This window comes from Canis lupus, chromosome 9 (assembly GCF_003254725.2).
Source record: "Canis lupus dingo isolate Sandy chromosome 9, ASM325472v2, whole genome shotgun sequence".
Classification (NCBI taxonomy): Eukaryota; Metazoa; Chordata; class Mammalia; order Carnivora; family Canidae; genus Canis; species Canis lupus.
Genome location: NC_064251.1, coordinates 55,553,954 through 55,576,582, shown reverse-complemented (window position 1 = coordinate 55,576,582; position 22,629 = coordinate 55,553,954). Strand labels below are relative to the sequence as shown.

Below are 22,629 nucleotides of genomic sequence, written 5' to 3'. Positions count from 1 at the left end.
AATTTTTTTAAGATTTTATTTATTTATTCATGAGACACACACACATACACAGAGAGAGAGAGAGAGAGAGAGAGGCAGAGACACAGGCAGAGGGAGAAGCAGGCTCCATGCAGGAAACCCGACACAGGACTCAATCCCGGGCTCTAAGATCATGCTGAAGGCAGCGCTAAACCACTGAGCCAGCCAGGGATCCCCTGAATAAAGAAAATCTCAAAAAAAAAAAAAAAAAAAAGGGAAACAGGAAAAACCATCATGGCAGATGCTGCCTCTGTTGCCAGTAATTCCCTGCCCTAAGAAGATCGTGCCTCTCGGCCCATGGTCAGTGACTCACAGTGCCTCCCTACAGGCAGAACATACTTCTGTGCCCGTTGACATTGGGCTTGGCCATGTGACGTGCTCTGACCAATAAACTGTGAGAAGAAGTGCCCATATATGCCAGTGCCCCGCAGAAACTTGAACAGCTCTCCTGGGGACATGCAGCTCTCTAGCCCTTTTCTTTCCAGTGGATGTATTCTGTAGAGATGCTACAATTTCAGCCTCGATCTCAGCATGAAGATGGTACGTGAGGTAGTGAGATGGGACAGTGGGGCAAGCATGTTGTCGACAACAGTAAACCTGAATGGAAACAAACCATGGCTACTGTGATCTACTGATATTTCAGGGATGCTTGTTACGCAGCATAGCCTAGCAAAATCTGACCAATATGGAAACTGGCACCTAGAAATAATGGCCCCAACAAATATGTAGCTCTGGCTCTCAGAGCAAATATCAGGTGACAAGAAAAGAGTTACTGAAGGTATCGAGGGTGACCTTGTCATACGGCAGGGAACATGTGAGAATTCCTGTGTACAGGTAACTCACAAAGCCCATACCATACGGCACTTAGGGCTTTAGCTGAAGAGCTGGGGAAAAAGAAATGTTTGGCATATCTTGTTTGCTATTTGCTGCATGTTACAGACTGAATCATGTCCCCCCACCAGTTCATACATTGAAGCCCCAACGGCAGTGTGACTGTCAGAATGTGACTATATTTGTCGTCTCTTATTTTTAAAGATTTTATTTATTTATTCATGAGAGACACAGAGAGAGAGGCAGAGACATAGGCAGAGAGAGAAGCAAACTCCCTGCAGGGAACCCAACGCGGGACTCGATCCCAGGACCCCGGGATCACGACCTAACCTAAGGGAGACATTCAACCACTGAGACACCCATGTGCCCCAAAATGTGACTATATTTGGAGAGAGTCTCTAAAGAGGTAATTAAAGCAAAATGGAATCACCAGGGTGAGCCCTAATCAACATGACTGGTGTCCTCAGAACGAGGGGAAGTTTGCGCACTCACATGTACAGGGAAAGGTGATGTGAAGGCACAGGGAGAATGTGGCCATCCCCCAGCCAGAGAGAGGCCTGGAACAGAGCCTTCCTTCGTGGCCGTCAGAGGGAAGCCACCTGCTGACACCTTCAGTGGAGACCCCTAGCTTCTGGGACTGCGAACAATACATTTCTGTCTACTTTGTTACAGCAGCCCTAGCAAACTCGTGCACTGCTTTTTCCCAAGACACCACAGAAAAGAGATGCACTCGGAAGGGAATTAGCCTATTTGCAAGCAGGGATGAAAGGGAAAGAGAGAGCCCAGAAATTCTGGATTTTCAGCGTTGAAAAATACAGCTATTTCTCATCTCTGTCCAGTGACAGAGAAAGGAAGCCAGAGATCCAGGAGCCCAAGGCCCAGTGGCCTGGAGCCCATGGGAAGTTGAGCGATGCCATTGCAAGAAGGCCACCCATCTTATGGGAGCAAGCTTGGACACAAACATCTCGTCCCCGAGTGAAAAAAGGTGATACTGTCTGGGACACACACATAGACACACACACACACACACACACACACACACACACACCAGCAGTTTGTCCTCCAGAAACCTAGAGAACCCAGGGCCATTTTTGGAAAAGCCTGCTTGCTCTTTGCAAGATGAGTGGGCAAAACAGACCCAGTCCCCGCCCCTCTGGCAGTTGGTTGATTCTTCAAATTCGAGTTACAGATGACATTTTAGTAAACCTTCTGACATATTGGTATGTGGAATGCACAGTACGATCTTGGAGCAGATACGAGTTTTAAATTTAACTATCTGCATCCCCAGAAAAGTATTGTTTGAGGAGTCCAAGTGTGAATTTTAAACTTTCTGTAGAGACTTTTCAAAATGGGTAATCCACAACTTGTCAATAAAGAATCTTCTAGGCCGAGGACAAAATAATGCAACTAAGAAGCGCTTTGTGTGATGGAGTCCAGCTGAGATTCGGTCTCACGGTAAAGACGACATCCAGATGTGGCCATTACCTGCTTTGCCCAAACCTCTGGTGATGAAGTCTAGAGAAGCAGGCCTAGAAAATTTGGCTGCGTCTTTAGCATACGTTGCTGAGTGGGGACAAAGAGATAAAACATTAGCTAAGTTTCGAAGAGGATCACACTGGCAAAAGAGCTGCCAGCCTGCACTAAAAGAGGCTGTGACCGTTCACGACTTACAACCACATGTGGGCCCCGGAGGGAAGAGAGCAGATGGAAAGATCTGCTCAGCCCTCCATGAGGGCCCTTGGGTCCTCATTCCATGTGGCCAAGGACGAGATGGAAAAGGAAGTCCACCCATAGGGCCCCCCACACACAAGGGCCTCGGAGAGCAGAGGACAGAAAGAGTTCCAAGGGAGCACCGTGGGGCCCATTGGAGAGTGTCTGTGTCACCCTGGAGGCGGTGGCCCTGGCAGTCTCCACCTGGCGGACTCAGGATTGCGGCGCACGATGCCAAGGACTTGCCTCCTCTTCCTACCCCTTCTAGAAGACAGTGTTTGTGGGTATGCTGTCCCCATTCCAGCATTGAGTAGTGGGCGTGTGGATATGTGTGCCAGGGCCGCCATAACAAAATACCAGACTGAGCGGCTTATCAGGAATTCATTCTCTCACGGTTCTGGAGGCTGGAAGTCCAAGGTGTCAGCAGGGTTGGTTTCCTCTGAGACCTCTCTCTCTCTTTGGCTTGTAGGCGGCCACCTTCTTGCTGTGTCCTCACGAGGTCTCTCCTGTGTGTGTCCACACCTGGGTCTAGTGTCTTTCCATGTGCTTGTCTTCTTATGAGGACACTGGTCTTCCTGGATGAGGGCCCCCACCTTGATGACCTCATTTGAACCTAATTACCTCTCCCAAGACCTTAGCTCCAAATGTGGTTACTTTCTGAGGCACTGGGAGTTAGGACTTCAACATATGAATTTTGGGGAGACACAATTCAGTTTATAACTGTGTGGGAGACCCTCAAGTTTTCCCCCTACTTATAGATCTCTTTAGCAAGAGAGCCATGGGCTGGGGTCATCCCCTAGGGCTGCATTTAGCAGGTGGCTGGGCTGGAGGGTTAAGGAAGGCTTCCTTTATGCTTCTGGTACCCCTCATGCTGCCCACTGGTCTCCCTTGTCCATATGGCTCCTGGGCTTGCTCTCAGCATAGTGGGTTTTCACATGGTGGCTGGCTTCCAAGAGGGAGCACATCGAGAAGCTCAAATGTTAGAAGCTACACAGCATCATGTTGGCTCTGTTATGTTCCTCGAAGCCAGTCCTGGGACCAGCCAGGAATCTCTCAAGAGGAGGAGAGAAGACACTATGTCTTCGTGGGAGAAATGAGGCAATCGGTGGCCGTCTGTAATCACCCACATCTGTGCAAGAGAGAGGAATATTTGTGGCCACAATGGTAGGTAGGTCATTGTTCCCAATTATTTGCTGTCTTTCCAATGAGAGGATTATCCATGCCTGCCCCATTGCCATGTGAGTGCAGGCCTCGCGAGGGGTTGCATTCCTCTACCCCCCATGTCAGGCTCAGCCTCATGACTTGCTTTAGCTAGTGAATCAGGAGAAGTGACACCAGGCTGTTCAGAGAAGCTTTCAGAGGCATCACGTGGCTTAGCCAGGCTGCTCAGGCCTCCCTCTGCAGAGAAGAGACCATTAGGGGAGCTCCCCTGTTCCATACAATACAAGTCTAATTGGCAAGCCTTCTTCTTATCTGGAGACCTTTATATGTTTACATCTCTCCACTTTCCAATATTCAAAGTTTTTAAATTCATTCATTTTTCTAGAAGTAATACCTGGCAAGTTTGGCATCTCAAGCTACCACCTATTCTTCCCTAGTCCACAAAAAGTCCCTGAGGGTGGATATCCAGGAGGTCCCCACAATGGTCACATTTGAGCACACAGCCAGGGAGCACCCTGTATAGTCATGCTCTCTACAGGCATGTGGGGATCATCTGCCCGGGCCCCGCCTGGCCTGAGTTCTGACCTCAGGAACCCCTCCGGGCCCTCACTCAGGAACACTGTGGCTCAGAGTGGTTAAGTGATGCCCCCAAAGTCACTCAGCTAGTAAGGAGCAGAGCTGGGATTTGAGCCTGTCTCTCCAGTGTTCTGAGTTCTTAGCCACTGGGCACTCCGGCCTCACTCTGTAAGTGGTCTATAGATACCTGGTAAGTGGATGAACACAGGACGCCATGGTTCTTTTGGAGACCTGGAAGGCAGGTCACAGCGGTGTCTCAATCTCAAGGATTGACTAAAACTCATAGAAACTGGGGGGTAGGGTAGGATGCATTAATCAGGGTCCACTCCCCTTTCTAGCCCTTCTCCTCCCGCTCCCAGAAATTGGGTATCTTCAACGCAGAATACAGAAAATATGCAAAACACCAGTGGCATTGACATTAATGAGAGTTTGCAATGCTCAACCACTGTCCTGGGAACCTTCCACCAATTAGTTCACTTACCCTTCCCAGGGATCTGATGAGGTTAAGGACCATGATTATTCCTATTTTACTACTGAAGAAACTGAGTCACAGAGTAGGCTAACTCTGTGCTTTTCGAGCTATCTGAGGTGGAGGAACTTGTAGAGACAATTTTCCAATCTGCCTGGAACGATATTATTGTAATGAACACATCACAACTGGATGTGAACAGTGTCTGGTTGGAATGAATGTTTCTAAATTATGCTCAGTTCTGGTGCTTTTCTTATGATGTCAACACATAGTGCGTGGGCCAACACCAGTCTGTGGACCACACTTTGGGTAGCATGGGCTAAGGGACTTGCCAAAGGCCACACAGCTGGTGAGGGATGGGGCCAGGATTTGGACTCAAGTCTGGGCCTTGACCACTTACCTGGCAGAGGGGCTGAGAAGGGTTTGGCCATGGAGTCTAACTCACAATGAGTATCTGAGTATCTTAGGTGCTATACCTCTCCTGACACCCTCTAAGAATCTGAAACACCACTAAATTGATAACTACATTGGGTTCAATGGGTACTTTTGGAATTAATAAATAATGAATAAAAAGGTAAACAATCAGACACAAAATTGTTCCTACGTGTCAATCATGTATGGGACTCCAGACCAAGATGTTGGATATGGAGACGCTGGAGGGGATCCAACTCCTCCAAATGTCAAAAAAGCCGGGTCATCTCCAGGTGATGGGATTAAAAGTGTTTTTATTTTCTTCATTGAGCTCATCTGCATTTTCAGCAATCTCGCTTTTTTAAAAGATTTTATTTATTTATTTGACAGAAAGCGAGCGCAAGAGAGCAAAACAGGGAGAGGGAGAAGCGGGGCTCGATCTCAGGGCCCTGGGATCATGAATGCTTAGCCAACTAACCCACCCGGAGGCCCCTCTGGCAATATCCACAAAAAGCATGCTTTACTTTTGTAGCAAGAGAAAGGTTATTTGGGAGGAAATAAATAGTTTGGACTCGAAGTTCGCTTACAGTTCAGTTGGAGAAAAGATGGTCGGTTCATGGATGGTAAGGATCCTGGCAAAGGAGCTCAATACATGTTTGAGTTCAAACTCAGTCACATATTAATTGGAAGAAGACCCTTTCTAGGAAGGGTTCTTTTCTTTACCTATTTCTTGGTCTCTTGCCTCCCTTAGTGCCACTGTCCTTACCCTGTGGGCTGGCTGTGCCGGGCCAGGCTGCCTGGACCGAGTCCCTCCATGGGGCACTGGGGGTGTGACAGTCACAGCTGGCCCTCAGGTGTGTGGATGGCCAAGCTGCTCTCTACCTGCGTGGTTGAGGACTCCCTACAGCAATCCGCATACCTGGTCTGTTCAGTTTCTGGGGGAGCCAGGGATGGGACTAGGCAGGTCGTGCAACCCAGAGATCCTGGGAGACCAAAAGCAGGAGCTGCAGGCAGCACGGCCTGTCTCCTCCCTCTCTCTCCCTTCCTGTCACCTAGCTGGTCCCTGGGGCAGAGTGCGGGGTCCCAGGGCCACAGCTCCAGCTTTCCCTCCTCATTCCCCTCCCCGCTCCTGTGTGTCCCCTTTCCTGCTGCCTTAGCTCCCCGCTCAAGGTCAGGGAACAAACAGATAAACCCTTTCCCTAGAGCCAGCCTCGGAGAGGACGCCTCCAGCTAGAATCCAATTCTGAGTCAGGGCCAGGGCTCTCTCTTTCCTGTGAATGTGAAGACAGGAAGGAAATTTTTTTTGTAGCCATAAAAATCAGTAAAAAATGTTTTGTAGGCAGAGAAGAGGCCAAGCAGTTGGCTTTGGTTTCAGGCACGAATTGCAAATGGAAATGGTCAGATATGGGGAGAAAGAGTCTGGAGGTAAACCCTAATATTATTGTAGATTGAGCAATATGTTCTTTTACCTGAGGGCCAACTGGGTGCCTGACGTGACATTGAGAATATGGAACTGACTGCTCCCAGGCTCATGGGGACAGAATGTGAGGCCTAAGAGGAGTCAAGTGTAGGGGCGGGCAGGGAGTTGAAGACTCAGGATGTTTCTAGGCTTTTTGGCTGAGACAGTCCAGCAGCCAGGGCCAGGGTGGCTTTGAAGACCCAGTATAGACAGCAGTGAACTTGATGGCTTTCATATCTTTTGAGGGATGAACCTGGAGACCAGAGAAGACAGCATCAGCCACCTTGGGAAGGGTCATAGAGGCAATGACAGGGACCTAGGGCTTTATCCAGAAGCCCATGGGAAGCCATGAAAGGTTTAAGTAGGAGACTAGAGTGGTCAAGTTTAAATTTTAGAGCCTCTCTCAGAGTGCCTCTTGTACATGTCCTGGATGGAGAGCAGTGGGAGGACAGAGGAGGTTGGTGGCCTAGCAGGTAGAAGAGTGACAGATTCATGGTTGTCAGATGGAACTGACAGATCTGGGTGACCGACCCGACAAGGCGAGGTCACCTGGGAAAGAGGAAAGAGATGCAGACGGCACAGGGGCTTTAGGACAGGGTGCCTGGGGGTGTGGAAGGGCTCTCCAAGAGGAGGGAGGAGAGAGGTTGGAGAAAGAAAAAAATTTTTTTATCTCTTGATATTTATTTATCTATCTATCTATCTATCTATCTATCTATCTATCTATCTATCATCTATCTATTTATTTATGGATAACTTTGGCTCAGTGCTGCAGAACAGGATGTCAAGAAGGATAAGGCACAACTCTGACCCGGAGAAGCTAGAATTCTAGAATTCCCACACACTAAGTAAAAGCCTGTGAGGGGAGGTCTGTAGGGATATCTGGCTGTGAGCATCCCTGGGATTCGGAGGCGGGACAGGTGGGTGGGAGCGCTGCAGGACCCGGAGGGGGCCCATCTGGAGGCATCAGGGCAGTAGACAGCCATGGGACTGAATATTTCACTTCCCCTCCCACAATCCCGTGGGCCTGACTCTGTGCCAGACAAGTTGTCCCAGCTTCAGGCCCCGGCCTGCCACCCACTCAGCCCCAGAGTCAGCCTCTCTCAGCTCTCTGGTCGGCTACAGAGTGTCTCTGTCTCTCGCCTCCCATCTCTTTGGGGAAGACTCTCCCTTCCACATTCTACCTGGATTCCTGCTGCTTATTCTTCATGTCTCAGCAGAGAGGGCTCTCCCTCCTGGAAGCCTTTCCTGACCCCCTAACACTGAGCTGGGTGCACCTCTCCTGTGCACAGCATGGCCTGACCCAAACGCATGGAGAATGGATGGACATTTGGAGGGATGGATGAATGGATGTTGGTATCAGGAGGGGACACGGTTGAACGGAGGGAGATGGATGGGCTGAGTGGACGAGTCAGCGGATGGACGGATGAAGAGGATGATTGATTCATTGGATGGATGGATGGTTGGACAGGTGGAAGAGCAGTGGGTGAATCCATTAGGTGGAAGGTAGGTAGATTGGCTAGATGAGTGGGTTGGAGTGGGTGGATCGTGGTAGATGGGTGGGCAGAAGGAGACTGGATATAAAGGAAGACAAAGGAGATGAGGTTGGCTCAGGCTTGTCAAAGTCTGTGGAAGGGCAATGGTGTCCAAGGCAGAGGTGGGAGGTGGCCTGGGGATGTTCTCTCCTAACTCCTCCCTCTGACCCTCAGCTTCCTTGCTGCACTCTCTTCTCTGCACTGGGAGGGACCCAGCATTGGGTACAGCGAGAGATGGAATTAGCACCAGCAACTTCTTTCCATCTTACCTCTTTTCCATAACTCATCACTCTGTTTATGTTTTTAGCCAGTTGGTCTGATTATTGACAGTGAGCTAGAGTTTGAGGCTGAGCTAAGAAGGCTAAGAAGCTTGAGTGTCTCCTGATCCACTGTCCTCCTGCGTCCTTGCTTTCTGTGTCCTGGAGTTCTTCCAGCAGAGAGCCGGATACCCAGCCTGGCCACGCAGGGCCAGGCTGGAGGCACAGACTCAGCCGGTACCAGCTGCCCAAGCCCTGTCGCCCTCAGCTCCAACCAACCTGGGTCCCTGCTGCCTGGTGACCACCACCCCGCCCCCGCCCAGAAGCTCCGATTTTCAGCTTGGGTTTGATCGCCTGCCAGGATCTCCCAAATGTCAGCTGCAGCGTTAGCATCTTTAAGAGAGCACCCGAGGCGATCTTTAAGCAGGGAGGCTGGGGCCCCATGCTGATGAGAGGAGCCTGCTCCGAGCTGACAGCTCTGCCTGATGCCTCCCCAGCCTCTGCTCTGGGAGCCTGTGGTCCCCACTCTTTGGGCTTGGATGGCACCTGGGTTTATTTTTAGGCCTGGGTGACTCAGGGCTTTGAGGTTGAGGTCAGTCCCCTGAGCATCCCCTTAACTGGGAGTCCCCCCTGCCGGCCCCAGAGCAGGGAGGGTCCTGTCCTGTCACTGCTCAACCCTCCAACACCTCCTGGCCTGATCCCTGATCCGGAGGAGGAATGGGTAAGTATTTGTTAATTGAATGAATGCATGAGCCTCCTAAGCTGCCTGAAAGACATGAGTGGTGACAGAGTGCTTTCTCCCCTACCCTCACCTTGAGGAGGAGATGCTCAAGGTGAGGGAGAATGGGCAAAGGCTCCAGACTTCGGAGTCAGACCAACAGGCCTAGGCTGGTGTATCAGATCTAGCGTGTGGATGCTGTGCACCTTTGGGAAAGCTGCTGGTCCTCTCTGAGCCTTAGCTTTCTCATTAGTGAAATGTGCAAAAGGATCCTGCCAGCCCTGTAGCATCGTGGGTAGGATCCACTGAGATAATGAGGTGGGAACACTGGCTACAGTGCCTGACACTTAGTAGGTACTCAAAGAACTTCCCCCGGGCCCCCAGGACTTTGCATGTGCTCTCCTTTCTGCCTCCACGTCCTTCTCCACACCCTCGGCCCTGTCCTTCCAGATCATGAGTACGTCCCCCCTCGGGGACTCCGTCCTCACCTGCGCAGCCCACAGCTGACATTCCTCGAGTCCCCCAGGACTAAGTTCAAGCCTCAACCAGAACCCATGTGAAGTGACTGATTTCTGTTCAGAGCCAAGTATCAGCCAATTTCTTGAGGGCAGAAGCTATCTGTATTGATTTCTAGATCCCTGGAGTCTTATATGGGCCCTAGTACACAGTTGGTGCAGAATGAACGAATGGATGGATGAATGAATGACTATCTAGCTGGTCTGAGCAGAATCAACTGAACTTTCTGGCAGGTTTTAGTAATAAGAGAGAGTATGCCTCAAAGACTGAGCCCTACTAACCCCTTCAAAAAAACTCTCCCTCATGTTGGTGAAGGGCTATTGCCTTTCTAAAGCTTCCGCTTGTTCCTCCAATTGTCAGAGGACCGGACAATTATTCTCAGTTCGCAATTGCTCAATTGTCACACAGCATGTTAGAGGCAGGAGCAGAAGCTGCCCCATCCCTGGTCCAAACAATCCTTTTGGTCCTTGGCTCCTGGGCTGATGGCTCTTGGTCCATTTTATGACAACCTCTGGAATTGATATGCTGAAAGGGGGGTTTGGGGAGTTGGTGCACCTCCGCAGAGAGGAAGGATCAGCGCCCAGCTCACCTGAACATATGTTTCCTAACTAAAGGCTGTAGAAACAAGACTCAGAATGGTTATAGGATAAAAATAAAATGAGATAAATGGATGGTGGGTTAGATGGATGGATACTTGGGTGGGTGAAAAGTCATTGGATGGGTGATGGCTAGATAACTGAATGAGTAGATGGATAGTGGATGGATGTGTGGATGGATGGAGGGAGCGAGGGAGGGATGAATAAATGGATGGATGGACGGATGGGTGGATGGATGGATGGATGGATGGATGGATGGATAAGTAAGTGGATGGATGAGTAGTGGGTGAGTGGTAGATGGATGTAAGATGGGAAGATGGATAAGTGAACAGGTTCTATGAATGGATGGGTAAGTAGATAGGTGAGTGGGTGGATGGACATGTGAATGCATGGGTGGGCAGATGAGAGAATGGATAGATGACTGGATAGGTGGGTGAGTGGATGGATGGGTGGACGGAGGCTGGGTAGATGGATCAGTAGGTGAGTAGGTAGATAGGGGTATATAGATGGGAGGAGAGATCAATGAGTGAGTGGATGGGTAGCACTGACACACAGCAAAAAAGCACACTGGTTGGGGGTCAAAGAATCTTGCCTTTGCCCTGATTCTTTTTTTTTTTTTAAGATTTTATTTATTTATTCATGGGAGACACACAGAGAGAGAGAAGCAGAGACACAGGCAGAGGGAGAAGCAGGCTCCATGCAGGGAGCCAGAAGTGGGACTCGATCCCACTCGGGGCTGCCCCCTTTGCCCTGATTCTGTCCCTAAAGCCCAATGGGACTTGTAGTAAGTCATCCTGCCTTTTTGGACTTCAGCTTTTTTATCTGTCAAAAAGAGAAATGGTGGGGCAGCCCGGGTGGCTCAGTGGTTTAACGCCGCCTTCAGCCCAGGGCCTGATCCCGGAGACCCGGGATTAGGTCCCATGTCAGGCTCCCTGCATGGAGCTTGCTTCTCCCTCTGCCTGTGTCTCTGCCTCTGTGTGTGTGTGTGTGTGTGTGTGTGTGTGTCTCATGAATAAATAAATAAAATCTTAAAAAAAAAAAAAAGAAGGGAAATGGTCCCTGCCCCTCAATGCTCAAAGATCAGAAAAGATTCCTGGGCTGTGAGTACTCCTGGCAACATGGCCTCCCAACCCTACTGACCAGTCTCACCCAGCCACGTGCCTATCCTGTGATGAGCCTGCTCCTTCCTGCACCACAGGGACCTTCCATGCAGCTCCCATCAATATTTTCTGATGGTGCCCAGGGAACTCTGTTCATAGCCAAGTCCAACACAGGGAACAGTCCCTCGAGTTTGGTCGAGCCTGGCTGATCTGGTCTGGAGTTAAGAGGCCATCTCTGAGGTCCCAGAAGTGGATTCTCATCCCAGCTCTGGCACTCAGTGCTGTGGGGTCTGAGGCAAGTCCCTGCACCCGTCTGAGCCTCACTTTCCCCATCTGAAAACAGAGAGATGGGTTGCACCCATCTCCCAGGGTGATCTCTGTGACAAGACAGAGATCTTGGGTGCTCAGCCAGGCGTGGGGCCCCAGGTGGGCTCCGGGAGACAATGCTAGTATTCCTGCCCTGGGGCCAAATGGCCACCCGTGGGGCTTGTCCCTTATTTCACAAAGCTCTGGGGCATGCAGGTTTCTGGAATGAGGAAGTTCTAGGGAGCCAAGAACCCCAGGGAACAGGCAGGCTCACAGCCTGAGCTTTACATGCACCTCATTCCCCACACCCCAGGGCACGGGGCTTCCCCTCAGCAGCCAGGTGACCCTGGGTGAGCAGTCTGGCCTCTCTGAGTCTTGCTTTCCTCACCTGTAAAAGATGAGCCTCGCTTTGCCATTCCTTCACCAAAGTAGGTGATTTGCCTGCCAGCCCACTGGGTGGGGCCGACACCCTTCCCTGATGGAGAAGCAAACACTGAGGTCTGGAGAAGTTCTGGAATTAACTTCAGTGCTGAGTTAGGATAGAAACATGGACCCCTCCCAAGCTTTGCTCCTCATGTGCCCTGAGTACTCCAGCTGAAGCCTGGAGCCGAGGGCTGGACTCTGGGACCTTCAGCACCCCACAGCCCATGAGCCCTCCTGCTACTCCCCTGCCAGCTCCTGGCAGTCCCTGGTCAGTGGCCGCATCCTCGCTGCATGCTGGGTGGTCACGGGGTTCTCCTCGTGGGTGGTAGGGACTTAAGAGATTGCCAATGTTGTCCCGGCCTCGCCACACACCTTATAAGACCCAAGGGGCACCCACAGAGTCCACAGGAGTTTGGGCAGCCCAAGTGACAGGGCTGTTGGGTCAGGTGAGCAACCAGAGCTGGGGACAGGTGCCCAGGTGGGAGAAGTAGGAGCCGAAGGCCCTGAGGAAGCAGCAATGCCAGGTCCCAGCCCCCCTCCAGCCCTAGGTTCCCCCCTCTCCTTCCCCAACTGCTGCAGACTCTGGTTAAAATGGCACCTCCAACCATCTGTCGTCCCTCCCCCATCCCGTGGGCGCGGCTGTGACTCCAGGACTGGCTCGCCTCATAAACAGGCGGCTGGCGGGTCCCCAGGGCCAGGCGGGTGATGGGCCTGGTGGTGGCCCAGGGCTGCGGAGCCACGGAGGAGCGAGGGTGGGCTGGCAGGATAGCAGGGCCCACGAAGTTTCCGTGCCCTCTCAGGGTGGTGCCCCTGAACCCCAGGGGCTCCCCTCTGCACCCATGCCTCTCCGGGTTCCTTCAGCTCACAGCCTGTCTGGGTCTCCCATCCTACCTGCCTTGCTCTCTCTATGTTTAGCGAATCTCAAATCAATATGTGGGTGTAGGGGCACCTGGGTGGCTCAGTGGTTGAGCCTCTGCCTTTGGCTCAGATGGTGATCCTGGGGTCCTGGGAGGTGCTGGGAGGGTCCTGGGATGAGTCCTGCATCGGGCTCTCTGCAGGGAGCCTGGTTCTCCCTCTGCCTCTCTCTCTGTCTCTCATGAATGAATAAATAAAATCTTAAAAAAAAAAAATCTGGGTGTAGAGGCTGCCTGGATCCTCCTTAACCAGTGCTGTCTCCTTGGGCAGTAAGCATCCCTCCCACCCCAGGATCTCTACTTTACAACCAAGGAAACTGAGGCCAGAGACCTGGGTAGTGGGGGACGTGGGAGTGGTGGAGGACTCACCCCCACCTCTTCTGGCTGCAGCTCGCCTCCCAGGGGTAAGCAGTTAGGCAGAAAGAGGTGTCATAGGGTTCAAGCACCCGGACCTGAAACTGCCAACCGGCTCCCTGGCCTCAGTGTTCCCATCTGGGGAATGGGGGAGTCCACGCTGCTGCTGCCGCCGGGAGAGGGCACCTTTTGAGCCAGAGAGCACACAGGGGCTGCTCATGCTCTCACAACCCCCCAGGACTTGGGAGAGGCAGCCCTGGAGAGCTGGGGGGCGGCGGGTGAGGGAGTGTGGGGGGCCTCCCCACCCCCACCGCAGCGCTGCAGGGCCAGCTGCCCCTCCTCTCTCCAGCTTCCGACGCCAGCTCCATCCCCGAAAGCCCCCAGACCCCAGATGCAGTGTTTTTACTGCTCTGACCGCGCTCAGCCTCCCTCCTCCTCCTCCCCTCCTCCTCCGTCGCTCCCCCCTCTCGCCTCCATCCTCCCCCCTCCTCCTCTTCATCTCTCTCCCTCTGTTCTCCTCTCTGCCTCCCGTCCCTCCTCCTCTCCCTCGTCCCTCCTCCCCCCTCCCGAGCGCTGCCTCCCTCCCTCCCTCCCTCCGCCCTCCCTCCCTCCCTCCCTCCCTCTCTCCGGGGGAAGAAAGGTCACCGTGCGGCTGATTACTCAGAGCTCAGTTGCTGTGGCAACCGGCGGGGGAAGTGGGCCAGGCTGGCTTTGAGGACGCGTGAGGTCGGCCGCGGGCGGCTGGAGCCGGCGCGGGCCTCTGTGCTCCAGCGAGAGGGAGGCCGCCGGCAGCCCGGCTCCTCGGCCGCTGCGGGCCCGGCTCCGGGGGTTCATTTTTAATGAAGAAGCCCTGCTCCCCTCGCGCTCCCCTCCCGCCTCCTTCCCCCTCCCCGGGGTCTGCAGGGGGAGTGGCCCCTCCTGGCTGTGACCGCCTCTCTCCCCGGTTCTGGGTCTCTGTCTCTGTGTCTCCCCCTCTGCCAAGGTTCCGATGGCTTCTTTCTTTCTCCTCTCTCGGAGCTCAAAGGGACTGTCTTTTACCAGCACACACACACACACACACACACACACACACACACACACACACCCCTCTCCCCTGCAGCCTTGGTAAGGAGCCCAATAAAATCCTCAGCACCCCCCCCCAATGCCCCAGAAGCCTTTGTCACTGGCCTGGGAGACCCCCCTCCTTCCTCTGCAAGCCAGAAGCCACAGGGGTCCACAGAGGGTGCAGCCCTGCAGCTCCCCCCCACACACTGGCCTTTCCCCTGAGCCCACTATGTGCCCAGCCCTGCCTTCCAGGAGCTTCTGGGCCCCTTGGGAAGGCATGGCCCTGCTCAAAGAGGAAGCCAGACCTGCAGGGGTGGGGGGGCCAGTGCAGTGGGCAGGTGGGCAGGGGGCACCTGCTCCTGCGGGTGGAGAGCATCTCAGCCCCTGCTGTCCGTCGGCTCCTTCTCCAGCTAGCCAGCCAGCCCAGGGAGCCAGGCCAGCTAGGAGGGAGGGCTGGGGAGGTCTGGGGCTTGGCAGTGAGGGCCCATGGCTCCGGAGCTGGGCAGGCCTCGATTCCAGTCCCCATCCCCCTTTAGGACCCTTCTCCATGGCTGGTGGGAATGTCAAGTGGTTCAGCGACTTGGGAAAACATTTGGCAGCTTTTTAAAAATTGAAACGTACACTTACCACAGGACAGGCGATTCCCCTCTAAGGCATTTATCCCAGAGCAATGAAAACTTAGGTCCATGCAAAGACTTAACGCACGAATCTTCATGGAAGCTTCATGGAAAACTGGAGTTCCAGCAAAACTGGAAAACAACCCATCGATAGGCAACTGGCTCAACAGTTTGTGGTACGTCCTGACATGGAACACGGCTCAGCAGTAAGAAGAAATGAACTCTTGAGACACGCAACACCATGGAGGAATCTCAAGGTCGCGAATGCAGAGTGAGAGCAGCCAGGCAACAAAGAATGCATACTGTGTGATTCCATTTATAGAACATTCTAGAAAATGCAGACTAACCTGTAGTGACAAAAAGCATCTCAGTGGCTGCTGTGGGACATTGGGGACCAGGAAGTCCCACAAAGGGGCACAAGAGAACTTTTGGAGGACGGTGGATATGTTCACCGCCCTGATAGCAATGATGGTTTTCTGGGCATATATAGATGCCCAAGCCCCTCAAATTCTGCAGTTATTGTTATGTCCATTAGACCTCCATAAATTGAAAAGCCAAATTCCTGTTGTGTCACTCACCTGCTGTGTGAACTTGGGTGGGTCCCCTCACTCCTCCAAGCCTCACAGAGAGCAGGGGAATTATACTGGCAGCCTCACAGGGATGGTTCTGAGGATTCAGGAATAAAATGTTAACCACTTAGCTCCATCCAGGGCAAACCAGTGGTGCCCCCACCAGGTCCAAGAGGGGCACGATGGCCCAGGTGTGCAGCAAGGCCATGCCAGAGCCTGATGTAGACTCCCTGTCCAGTACTCTTTCCATGGGGCCAGGCCAGGCTGCAGACCAGTCCCTGGCTCCTTTGCTGCCACCAAGGCTCCCAGGGGAGCTTCCCAGCTTTGTGCTAGGGAAGGGGAGGTAAAGTGCTATGTTGAGTCCCCCAAGCCTCTGCAGGGAAGGAGGCTCTAGCCTCCAGTGGCTCAGGATTCCATGGTCCCTTTGAAGCTGCCTCCCCTAGTGGGATGGAAGTGTGCCTCCCCGCCTGCATCCCCTACCCCTGCTCCTGCCCAGGATGGGAGAGAGCCTGAAGCCACAGCCCTGTCACCACAGAGTCTCCCGACTCCCTCAGAACAGGGCTGAATAGGCCACACCCAGCAGGCCAGTCACCATGGCTGTGGTTACAGAGAGGAGCTTAACTGAGAAAAATCTCACTGGATACCACTTGCCTTGGCTTCAGAGGCCCATACAGATCGCCACGTGTTCTGTGACCATGGCTACATCACTGCCCCTCTTTGACCCTCCTCTTCTGGAAACTTCACCTGCCACTGCACTAACCAGCAGCACACTGATTTCACAAACGCCCTCTGCATGGTCGTTGCTTTGGGATGTCCATTTCTCGGAGGAAGAACCAAGGCCTGCTGAGTCTGGGAGAAGTGTCCACCCTCAGCCAGGTGGTGACCGGTGACCAGCTGTGGTGAGCAGCCGCGATCCTGGGTTCCCATTCCAGCTCTGGCAGGATCGAGTGACCTTGGGCAAGTCACTGTGCCCCGCAGAGCCTCAGCTTCCTAGTCTGTGAACTGGGAGTGATAAAGGGACAGAATGAGCTCAGGCAGGTGCGGCCCTCAGCACAGAGCACTGCTCATCAGCCTTGTTATCATCCTGTGGGTAGAGGCCCGGTGGTGACCTCCGGCTGCCTCCTCCATTAGTGGCAGGGGATGAGGATCTTCTGTGGCACTATGCCAGAGCCCTGGAAGGGCGGGGGGGGGGCATCACATTTGCTGTAATAACTGTTCCAAGAGCCCCCTCCTCTCCTTTCCCCATACAAAACCAGGAGGCAGGGATCCCTGGGTGGCGCAGCGGTTTGGCGCCTGCCTTTGGCCCAGGGCGCGATCCTGGAGACCCGGGATCGAGTCCCACATCGGGCTCCCGGTGCATGGAGCCTGCTTCTCCCTCTGCCTGTGTCTCTGCCTCTCTCTCTCTGTGACTATCATAAATAAATAAAAATTAAAAACAAAAAAAAAAAAAAAAAAAACCAGGAGGCCTGAGCAGGGCCTGTTTCAGCCCTGCTCCCCAGCGGTCCTCCCTGGCTGCCCTTGAACCTTCTCCCGGACACCTACCAGATTCTGGGCATGGACAGGCCCTGAAGGAGAGGCCCTGTCTAGGGCTGTCAGGGCTGTGCTGCGGGAAGCCCAAGGTCTCATGGGGGCCTGGAGGAGGCCCCTGACCCAGCCTGCTCTGACGGGGAGAGGGCAGAGAAGGAGAGGTCTAAAAAGCTTGAGTAAGAATCAGCCAGGCAGGGGCACCTGGGTGGTTCAGTGGTTGAGTCCCTGCCTTTGGCTCAGGGCATGATCCCGGGGTCCTGGGATGGAGTTTTGCATCGGAGTCCTTGCAGGGAGCCTGCTTCTCCCTCTGCCTGTGTCTCTGCCTCTCTCTGTGTCTCTCATGAATAAATAAATAAAATCTTAAAAAAAAAAAAAAAAAAGGATCAGCCAGGCAAGAGGCTGTGGGGATGCTCCTGCTGAAGGACACAGTAGCATGTGCAAAGATCCAGGGGGTGAGACTAAAACAGGGCTAATTAGGAAAATTGAAAAATCCTCCATTTCACAAGCAGGGAGCTACAGAAAGTAGCACTGAGGGAGGGAGGGAGAGAGGTCAGTGTGGGTCACGCCATTCTGGCTTTGTGTTAGTCTCCATGTCAGGCTGAGGGTAATGGAAAGCCATGGAAGGTTTGAGACAGAGAAGTGACATATTCAGTAGCACTTCCAGAAAGATCACTCTGGCTGCCTTGAGTAGCAGGGAGTGCAGGGGCAAAGGTAAGAGCAGGAAGACCCGGTGAGGCCGCTGCTAGATATCCAGGTGAGACATAATGGGGGGCCGGTCTGGGGAGGCAGACAGAGGGGCTGAGTGGCCTGAACAAAAAGCCTTAAAGGCTAGATTTGTTGGACAGAGGGGTGAGGGAGGAGAGCAAAAAGGGGGTGATGGGTCGGTGGTGGGGCCATGTCTGAGTCAGGTCATGGAGGAGAAGCGGGCAGGGTGGTATCTTCCCAGTCCTGGGGCCCCACAGCTCCCCCAGAGCCTGTGACCCGAAAACTGCCCTCCTCAGGCCCCAGGGGGAACAGTCCTGGATGGAGCCTGGGGTCTCTAGCAGGTGGAAGGCCTTGAGGGTAAACAGCTGGCAATGGTGGGGGCCCAGTCCCCAGGCCTGCACCACCCGTAGCCAGCAGGGGCTCTTGGTCTGGACTAGTCCATTTCCCCCGGTGAGTCACTCCAGCAAAGCAGAATGGGGAGGGCCTGGTTCCCAACCCTGGTGGATTTCCATTCTGCCTCAGCTCCCCTCCCCTCTGGTTTCCTCCTCCCCGAGACAGACAGATGTGCACGGACAGACCCGCAGCCGGCCCCAGAGGGCTCAGCCAGCTGAGCAAACACTGCATGGGGCCTTCATCAATCATGAGAGAATGGGGGTGCAGGGCTGGGGGTGGGTTGTGGGCAGCGGTGACAGCCCTGCGAGTCCCTGGACAGTCTAAGTCGAGCTGCAGTCCAGGGCTTGGCCCCTTCACCCCAGCCTCCGGCCCTCCTCTGTCCCCTGGCTCCACATGCTGAAAAGTGAAGGTCCCCAAAGTCAGAGTCCTCTTTGACCCCCATGCCCAGTCACAGGCAAGCATATCCCCTCTCCCTGCCCACAGCCACGCCCAAGTCTAGCCTCATCATCTCCCCCCTACACCAGCCTCATCTGGGCCTCCTTGCCTCCATGTCCCCTTCTCCTCAGCCTCCTACTCATGCAGCCCCTGGGAAGCCTATGGAAACTTTAAAGGACTCGATCGGGTTTCGACTGGCTCGTGACAGCTACACGCTCTACCCAGAAGGTGTCGAGCTCTGGCTCAGTGTGCCAGCCCATCGCGACCCTGCTGCCCCATCGGGTCCCTCCCCTCCTGCCCTCCCTCCCTCTCCTGCCACCCTCCTGACCTCTGCACTCACCGGTCCTGATATCTGAAAGCCCTCTGCTTCCTGATCCTCAGGTCTCAGCTCAGATGTCACCTCCTCAAGAGCCATCCTGCCTCTCCCCCAGGCCACATTCCCTCCTCTGCCTGCCTCCCCCCACCACGCCCCCAACTACCTCCCTCACCTGTTCACCTGTGTCCGTTTGGCTGTCCTTCAGGATGTTCCCTAAGGACACAGTCCTCCAGGGGACAGACACTTGCTCATCTGTGTATCCTGAGCCAATGAGGGAACAAATGGACGAGTGGATGGATGGATTGGGCCTTCCTGGGTTTGCAGAGGAAAGGGTCGCCAGGGGTCGGGGGTGGGCTGGGAAGAAGACTACTGTCAGCCCACGCTGCTGTCCTCTGGACGACCTCCCTTGGGAGGTGGGCCTCTATTCTGGTTCCTTTTTTTTTTTTTTTTTAAGATTTTATTTATTTATTCATGAGAGACACACATAGAGAGAGAGGCAGAGACACAGGCAGAGGGAGAAGCAGGCTCCATGCAGGGAGCCCGACGTGGGACTCGATCCTGGGTCTCCAGGACCACGCCCTGGGCTGCAGGCGGTGCTAAACCGCTGAGCCACCTGGGTTGCCCTCTATTCTGGTTCCTGACTGTTTCCCATCTCCCCTGGGTGACATCTCACCAGCCACCCTGCTGAAACCACTGAGGGGAAAGATGGAAAGGGCAGAGGTGAGCCCAAGGTCCTGATGCCTGGAGCCCAGCCCCCTTGTCATTCACCAAGGGACAGAATAGCACAGGGGCTGAAGTCAGGTCAGTAGAGTTCAAAAGCCAGCTCTGCCATCCGCAAACCACGGGGCCCTGGGCAGAACTCATCTCTGTGCCTCTCTTTTCTCATCTTTGAAATGGGGAGAATAATGGCATCTATCTCATAGGACCAGCATGAGGAGCTAACAGACTGGGACCTGGTGTAAATAGCTCAGCCCGGCATGCCTGACACATGGTAAGTGCTCAGTAAATGGCAGCCCCCGGACAAGCATCAGCTGAGCTCCTGCCCCGAGCCAGGCGTGGAGGCCCGTGCCAAGTGGAGGGCACAGGCCAAGGCCCCGTTCACTCTCTGACCAATGATGGGTATCTACCTCTTTTCATACTTGGACCTCTGGCCTCTCCCCTGCCTCTCTGCTGGTTCCGGAGGCTCCTTCCTGTGTCCGGGAAGTCCATTCTGGCAAGGCCAAGGCACTCCCATGACCTCTCATGATCTTCCAGATTGGGAGAGCTTGCAGAGCATGTGGTCCTGTGCTATCTCCAGCCGCCCCCACGCACCAGATGTGGAACCGAGGCTCAGAGATAATGGTGCTAGCTAGAGGCCTGATTTCTAGCTCAGTGTTCCTTCCTTGGGTCCTCGGGCCACTCCTGCTGTGGCAGCTCTGGGGAGAATCCACTTGGTGTGCAAAGGACTGGGGGTTCCATGAGGACAGGGACCATGACTGCCTTGTTTACTTTGTGAGCCCCACACAGGCCTGGGACCTGTGAATGAATGAATGAATGAATGAATGAATGAATGAATGACACCAGGACCCACCTGCCTCCAGGGCAGCATCCCAAGAGAAGCCCACTTTGACCCCCTGTCCCGGTGGGGTCAACAGACTAGGACCAGCCCAGGGGAGGAGGTTGCCAAGGTTGCCAATGGTCCAGAGGCTTCCAGAAGTCTCTTGACAAAAGGATCAAAGGAAGCAGATGACAGGAGGGCAGGAAATGGCTGCAGGTGGGGGTTGGGGGCACAGAGCCCCCTGCCCAAGCCCAGATGAAAGAGCCAAAGGAAAAGGACACAGATGGAAGGGCCATGGGGGGTTGAGGAGGACAGGATGCGGACAGAGGGCCTCAGCCACTTCCTTTGTGCAGAGGATGGACCTGAGGGTCTCTCCCTCCTCCCCCTCCCCCTCTGGTACAGGGTCTTCCTTTTTATCCCCAGCTACCATCACCCAGCCCGGGCCCCCAGCACCCAGAGGACACTCAGAAAATGTTTGTGGATTCACTGTGTTCATGAACGAATGAAAGCTTTTATTAGCCAAACCTGACTTCTCTAGTAGTCGAGGAGAGAGGGTCAGTCCAGTTTTGAGATCAAGTGAAGAAGCAGGGTCTTGCTTCTGGTCACCTAGCAAGTCAATGACAGAGTTGACATTCAAATCAGAGTCTTTCCAAGTCTGTAAACTCTGCTCTTAGATACACAACCTCAGGCTAATGGCAAAACTCCTTGCTCATCCATCCGCCCATTCATTTGCCCATCCATTCATTCATTCCACAAGCATTTCCTAGAATCCTCGTCACGCCGAGACCTGTGCCCGGCACTAGGGTACTGCGTGAATGAAATAGTCACAATCCCTGCTGGCTTGGGATTCCTTGTCTGGAAGGCAGTGTTCCACCCACAGGATTAATTCATCATGATTGTGGAAAGTGTGAATGCTGGGGTGCAAAGCTGGCATATGCGGAGGACCTGCCCATCCATCCAGGGGCCTCTGGAAAGGCTTAGGATGTGGACAGCAGGAGGCATGGACAGGTGGCAGGCATGCATGGAACGCATGGAAGAAAATAATTGGCATAATCCTGATCTGAGCAGGCATCATTCAGTGAACCTTTTCCCTCCACAAACACCTTGGGTGGTTTATTCTATAAATCTTTATAGTAAGATGGAGATGCAGATGCCCTAATCATCCCCATTATAATCGGAGAGGTCAGTGATCACAGCTACTAAGAGGCAGAGTCAGGGTCATCTGATCAGGGGGTCGCAGCTCCTGACACTGAACCCAGCGTCTGCAGGAGAAGAGACCCTTCTACTCGGTGGCTGGGGGGAGCTGGACCTGTAGGGACACAGCACACACCTTCCCATGTCATCTGTCAGTCCTCCTAGGGCTGGAAAGAGCTCTGAGTTCAGAGGAGAATATTTAAGGAGGGAATGCTTCTGAGCTCAAATCAGCTGGTGCTGCGTTTGGGGGGACAAGGATGCCTGTCTGGTGTCCTGACCAGCGTCCGAGAGCCAGAACATAGCAGAGCGGACCCGGCCTTGAGTCACAAAGCAACAAAGGTTGCCATGCTCCTCAGAGGCAGCCGGGGGGCAGGGCTGCAAGGGCCCCAATGTCACCATTTCTCCTTGTCTCTGAGCCCTGAAGTAAAGGCTGTTTTCCTGTTTCTTCCGTGAAGAGAGACAGGAGGCCTGAGATCCTCCGTGGCCTGGGCTGTGGGGTGGCTGGGGTCTGCTGTCTCTCGGTGCTTCTCCTGATCACCTAGAGGGTGGAGGGCATGGGATGGAGCCCCCACGAAGCCACCCGAGCCACCCCAAGGTCCCTGGATCCCTTGGGAAAGTGAAAAGGACACACTTATGATACCAATTAATGTCACATATTCCCTGAGCAGGGCCGTATATCTGGCCCTGTGCTGAATGTCTCCCCAGAGTATCTCCTTGAATCCTACACGGCAGAGACTGCCGGCTGTTGCCCAGTATCCATTCTGCCATCTTCCCTTTAGTAACAGAACATCCCCCTCCGGGGTTTTAAAGAGGTCCAGGGCTGCCAGGCTAAGTACTACATATCCCAGGCTCCCTTGCAACTACGCACGGCCATGTGATCTGTTCTGGCCAATGGGACACAAGCAAGGTGTCCAAGCCCCTTCCAGCTTCCCTTAAAAGGA

General features: G+C 53.8%; 2 long non-coding RNA genes across 13 annotated transcripts in view; both read right to left on the bottom strand.

Annotated features, from left to right (window-relative positions):
* Positions 1–214: 214 nt before the first annotated feature.
* LOC112677310 (uncharacterized) overlaps positions 215–22,629 on the bottom strand; it is a 92,061-nt gene continuing 69,646 nt past the window's right edge. For 3 of the 11 annotated variants that reach the window (XR_004818851.2, XR_003146976.3, XR_003146975.3), the window contains 6 exons: positions 21,020–21,100; positions 20,085–20,472; positions 16,342–16,583; positions 15,591–15,678; positions 15,023–15,144; positions 215–3,688 (listed from right to left, as the gene is read on the bottom strand). This is a non-coding gene — a long non-coding RNA (uncharacterized LOC112677310). Of the gene's footprint in view, positions 3,689–15,022; positions 15,145–15,590; positions 15,679–16,341; positions 16,584–20,084; positions 20,473–21,019; positions 21,101–21,824 lie in introns of all 11 variants that reach the window. The other 8 variants (XR_007413255.1, XR_003146978.3, XR_003146979.3 and 5 more) reach the window with 4 other exon arrangements.
* LOC125755847 (uncharacterized) lies at positions 5,471–13,684 on the bottom strand. 2 transcript variants are annotated; one of them, XR_007413258.1, is made up of 3 exons: positions 13,033–13,684; positions 12,049–12,135; positions 5,471–6,888 (listed from the first exon to the last, which is right to left on the bottom strand). It is a non-coding gene; the product is annotated as an uncharacterized LOC125755847 (long non-coding RNA). The 2 variants fall into 2 exon arrangements; XR_007413257.1 differs by having other exon boundaries at positions 12,049–13,684.